The 5952-nt window shown below is 37.7% G+C and overlaps 1 non-coding gene across 1 annotated transcript; it reads left to right on the top strand.

The window, feature by feature from the left end:
- Window positions 1–5189: 5189 nt before the first annotated feature.
- Window positions 5190–5264, top strand: Trnat-ugu (transfer RNA threonine (anticodon UGU)). The gene has a single exon. It is a non-coding gene; the product is annotated as a tRNA-Thr (tRNA).
- The last annotated feature ends 688 nt before the right edge of the window (window positions 5265–5952 follow it).

The raw sequence follows: 5952 nt of genomic DNA, 5'->3' as shown, positions 1-5952 counted from the left end.
GATGCTTATTTCGTGAGATATTTGGCCCGGTCACGATCAATAGACCACCCTATATATATTGATCGTGACCGGGCCAAATATCTCACGAAATAAGCATCAAACGAAAAAACTAAAAAGAACGAAACTTGTCTAGCTTGAAGGGGGAAACCAGATGGCATTATGGTTGGCCCGCTAGATGGCACTGCTGTAGGTCAAACGGATATCAGCTTCGTTTTTTTAAACAGGAACCCCCATTTTTTATTACATACTCGTGTAGTACGTAAAGAAATATGAATGTTTTAGTTGGATCACATTTTTCGCTTTGTGATAGATGGCGCTGTAATAGTCACAAACATATGGCTCAGAATTTTAGACGAACAGTTGGTAACAGGTAGGTTTTTTAAATTAAAATACAGAACGTAGGTACGTTTGAACATTTTATTTCGGTTGTTCTAATGTGATGCATGTACCTTTGTGAAATTATCATTTCTGAGAACGCATGGTGTTACAGGGTGATTACCTGTAAATACCACATTAATGCAATAAGTACTCAAAATGTTATCCGTCAAATTCAATGCATTTGGCAATACGTGTAACGACATTCCTCTCAAGAGCGAGTAGTACTTATACGTTTGTGGCTATTACAACCCCCTCTATCACAAAGCGAAAAATGTGGTCCAACTAAAACATTCATATTTCTTTACGTACTAAAATGGGGGTTCCTATTTAAAAAAACGCAGTTGATATCCGTTTGACCTATGGCAGCGCCATCTAGCGGGCTAGCTATAGCGCCATCTGGTTTCCCCCTTCAAGCTAGACGAGTTTCGTTCTTTGTTGTTTTTCCGTTTGATGCTTCTTTCGTGAGATATTTGGCCCGGTCGCTATCAATGGACCACCCTGTGTTATGTATGTGATAAGCTTCTACTGCAAGATTCTTTTTGTTTATATCCTAAATCAAAATTAATACCTCAATAAATATAAGAAAACTATCGCTGGATTAGTAAGTCAGCTCATCTTCTGTACCGGCTGGGGACGCCAAGGTACTTCTCACTCCTCTGCGTGAGATCTTGATCATAACCGCCATCAGCATTAGCCTGATATGTCTGGTATCGTGGGAGGACTGTTAACAGTCCGAGAACAAGTCTTCTCTTTCAATATGTTTTGCGGAGGAATTTCCAGTGACGACAATTATCTGAGTAGAGAGTGCGCTGTGTGGACGTGCCAGCCATAAAGTCGCCGGACCGGTATATTACTGGAGCCGGCTGCTGGTTTGACGGCGGTGTGGCGAGAGAACCGTACCTGCCGCCGCCTCCCATAAACAAGTGGCTGGCTGACTGGCCGCCAGTCAGACATTTTACGAGCCGCGCGTGCAGCGGTGGAGCGGTGCAGCAGCTCGGTCGGCCAGTCACTACGTACGCGGCACACGCCGCCGCGTCTCAGCGCCCGACATGTTTCAGTCTAATTGTAAACTGTAAACTTTCACGGCCGGAATTGACACAATTTATAAAATATATTATTATTTTAATATAACAGGTTTACTCTTTCTTTTACCAATTGCTTTTCCAACTGACATGGGAGAAAAATTCATTAGCAAACTATTTCTCACTGTCCTCTGAATAATAGAAGTTACTATTTTCATAGCAAGTGGTCTTTCTGTTAATTGTTATCTGTCATGAGCACAACGTACAAACTGCGGATCCTGTTACACTATTAACATGCACTTTCAATACACAAGAGGAACAAGCATTTAGCAAACACGAGTATATAACTTCCAACAGTTACAGTTCTCAACCTTTAGTGCAATGAGCACAAAGTTGACATATTTATGAGATACTGACTCATCTTTTTCAATTTACAACAGGCAGCACTATGTTCGTTAACTAAGCAATACTTCATAAGCCGCAGTTTTAAGAACTTTTAATTTCTAAAACTAACCGCAAATTACTTTAATACCTGTTTGAATTACTTTATTACTTTAAATTCTATTTTTCACTTTAGTTTTTTAGCAAGCCCACAAACTTTTAATATGCAGTTTTAATTGCAAAATTACTTTTAGCAAACATTATTTACTTTAGCACACTCTTTTGCCACATTAAATTTAACTTTCTATTTACTGAGGCATTAATTAGTAATACACAGGGTTTTAATATTCTTTCAATAAGGACACTGGTAAGCACTGTAGCATGGGAAGGACCCTAAGTGGATATGTGACAGAGGATAAATCAAGGTAAGTTTTCATAGATAGTCTTTTTGATTACCTTATATTTGAAAACAAATAAATCATACACATATGCTGATCCTTCACTGTACACTTCTACAATTCCTTGATTCCGTTGCAGTGATTGCGCAATGTGGCGGCGAGTGCATGCTGTTGGATGGAGGTGCAGATAGACAAGCTGGACTCTGCTATTTCTTGGTGACGAAGATAAATATTAATTTCAAGGTATTGCCAGCATATTACTCCATTCATCCGAGGCTTCTATGCGTATTAAAACGGCACTAAAAGCCCCTCTCGGCACCAGCACAAATCACAACCTTTACATGAGCTGTTATCGGTTCAGTAGCTCGTCTCCGACTGACTCTTTGTTCCACCTTTCTATCCATACCAATCACGCTTTGCGCGCACTACACAGTACCGTTCCCGAGGGAAACCACAACACCTTTTATACATATGAAGAACTAATAACCGTAAGTCAGGATCAGCAATTACATAACAGCAACCAAAAATATTAAATAAAACAGAAAATTTGCACATACTGACATTTCTACAAAAAATTATTCACCCAAATTCCAAATATATACAGTAAGTTTTGTCTCCTTCTAAATGAGACAAAGAATTTAAATGATAGATAAACTACATTGCATAGAGTGAAACCATGACATCAAAATTTTCACAGATGAAAAAGCAAACACTCTTGTGTTATTGATATAATCAACAATATTTCAGTTTAGCTACAGAATATTAAATAAAACACAAAAAGGCAAAGTTAATTAGTAGAGCCTTAGAGCTCCTGTGTTACAAGCACCCTCCATGAAAAACACGACCACACCTTGTAACCTCCCCACAAAATTCCTTGTCATTTATCGTCCACACAAAATTCATTCACATTTAATCTACCCACAAAATTCTTTGTCATTTAAGTGAAAGCTCAAAACAGAAAAAAATTAACATTAATAATATTCACGTTTAGTGTAACCTCAAAACAGAAAAATTCCTAAACTTGTAAACAGTAAAAATTAGAATAATGTCGTTCACATTCAGTGTAACGTCCAATAAAAAAAATAAATTCAGTAACCTGGTAGTAATACAACGTAACTAACCTCTCAATTAAATTGTCGGTCACTTATGACTTTTCAATAATTCACTGTGAATTTAACATGGTAAGTTTTGGACGACAGCAGTGCTGCGTCATGGCCCTGAAAGATCATTCTGAATAAAAAAGGAGAAAAATTCTTACCTCAATGAAGTCGCCGGATAACGCATATATATCTGCTCTTACAATAAATTTTTCTGGAACAGCCCTGTGCAATGCTGGCCGATAGATTTGACATTTATGAAAGGGAAACAACTGATTTTTCTTTTGCAATAATCGGGATGATCATGGATTGGAGAAATTAGTAAATTCTTTAAATTGAAATGAATGCTTGTTAAAAATTACTTTATATGAGAAAGATTATTATTAGGACATTTTTAAAAACATTTATATGGGACTTGAGATAACATTACTATGTATGCGCGAGGCTGCTTTTTACCTTATACAATAATACTCAGGCTCCGACATCGCTGCACCACGACCAGGCCACCCAACACGATACACCACACCAGACCAGAGCAGACTGCAGATTAGAAACAACTTACTGCTACAGCTACACAGTTCCTACTGCAGTCAACACTGCTCTCTGGTCAGAGATTCTCTTATACCTTGCCTATTGCAGGCAATACATCGAAATTACATCTGCTCGGACCTCTTACAGTAGGCAGCGCATGAGCAATACATCGAAATTACATCTGCTTGGACCTCTTACATAACCCTCCACTGGGGGGGGGGGGGGGGGGGAGGGGGGGAGAGGCAAAAATTTGGCAGCGATGGTGAGTCAATTGGACTTGCCATGAGCAACAAATTTTTCTATAATCTACTTAATTAACTATGTTTACAGTCACGGAGTATATACATATACATAAGTGCAGAACATGAAATGAAATAGAGTGCACATGCACTGAGTACAGAACATATCAAGAAATGACAAAAAGTATACGCAATGAGTACAAAATATGTTAACAAATGACATAAAGTCTACACTCACTGTATATATTTTTACCATTTTACAAGAACTAGGAAAGGAAAGGGAAGGATAGCATCATGGTTGTAGCACAGTAGGTTGCACGTATCTGCACTGAAAGTCCATATCTTTCTACAGAAGCACAACATCAAGTGAGACAATCTGAAGTTCTCTTCCCTGAAGTATTAATCAGTGTAGCCAAGACACTGAAATGTTGTATTAATATTCAATGTTATTATTTTGGTAGTATATTAGGTACACCAAACAGTGGGACCATAATAACATCTCCATCGTTCAAGGTGGTGGGCAGCATGATGTGTCAACACCACACTCTTGCAGAATCCATACTCTTTCACCAACGTAGAATTAGTGCAAAATCCAAATATAGTGGCCCATGATTATGAGGATGGACAGGACAAACGGATATTGCAGTAATTTCTGGTAATTAGGTCAGAAGGTGAAGGACATTAAGTCTTATGCTAGTCATCATTGAGAATTACACTAGTCTATCAACCGATTTGAGTAATTGTTGGCACTCATTCCCTAGTTACTAAACATTTCTGTACTATGTATGGAGTATTACAGAACATTATTCATAAGTCATCTAATTACAGTAAATATTGGCACTCATTGGCCAGTTACAAACCATTTTTATGCATTGTTCAGAAGTCATCATTCAAAACAGGATCTAATGAGTGTAGCATCAAGCTACTGGTATTCATATATAATATGACAAATTTAAAATATAAGAAACAGTGGCATTCATTGGCCAGTTACAAAGTATTCATATAGTTTTATAAAACATTATTCAGTATTGAAATGATAATTAAATGGACACCCTAGCTGCAAACAGGCGTTGATGTACTTCATTAGCGACATGTTGAAAATGTGTGCAAGGGATAAGTCCCTGCAGACGCACTATCCTCTGTGCCCGCGGTGGCTCAGATGGATAGAGCGTCTGCCATGTAAGCAGGAGATCCCGGGTTCGAGTCCCGGTCGGGGCACACATTTTCAACGTGTCCCTAATGAAGTACATCAACGCCTGTTTGCAGCTAGGGAGTCCATTTAATTATCATTTCATTTCTAGCAAAGCTGCATGGTCATCCACGGTAACTGTTCTTTCGGGAACAGATACTACCGTCATATATAATTATTCAGTATTATTCAGAAGTCATCATTCAAAATGAGAGTTAATTATTGGCATAGCATTTATAAAGTATAACAAAAATATAATTTACAGAAATTATTGGCATAGCATTTATGCATTATTACAAAACATCATTCAGTATTACTCAGAACTCATTATTCAAGTGACATAGGACATATTTAAAATGTAACACACTGTAACTATTACTCAAGGTCTGTGGTTAGAAAACAACATTCAGTATTACTCAGAACTCATCATTCAAGTGACGTAGGACATATTTAAAATGTAACACACTGTAACTATTACTCAAGGTCTGTGGTTAGAAAACATCATTCAGTATTACTCAGAACTCATCAGTCAAGTGACATAGGACATATTTAAAATGTAACACACTGTAACTATTACTCAAGGTCTGTGGTTAGAAAACATCATTCAGTATTACTCAGAACTCATCATTCAAGTGACATAGGACATATTCAAAATGTAACACACTGTAACTATTACTCAAGGTCTGTGGTCCAATAATACATAGATATAATGGATTC

Source organism: Schistocerca nitens, chromosome 6, assembly GCF_023898315.1.
Source record: "Schistocerca nitens isolate TAMUIC-IGC-003100 chromosome 6, iqSchNite1.1, whole genome shotgun sequence".
Lineage (NCBI taxonomy): Eukaryota > Metazoa > Arthropoda > Insecta > Orthoptera > Acrididae > Schistocerca > Schistocerca nitens.
The sequence above is the reverse complement of the archived record's forward strand: the minus strand, read 5'-3'. Positions and strand labels throughout refer to the sequence as shown.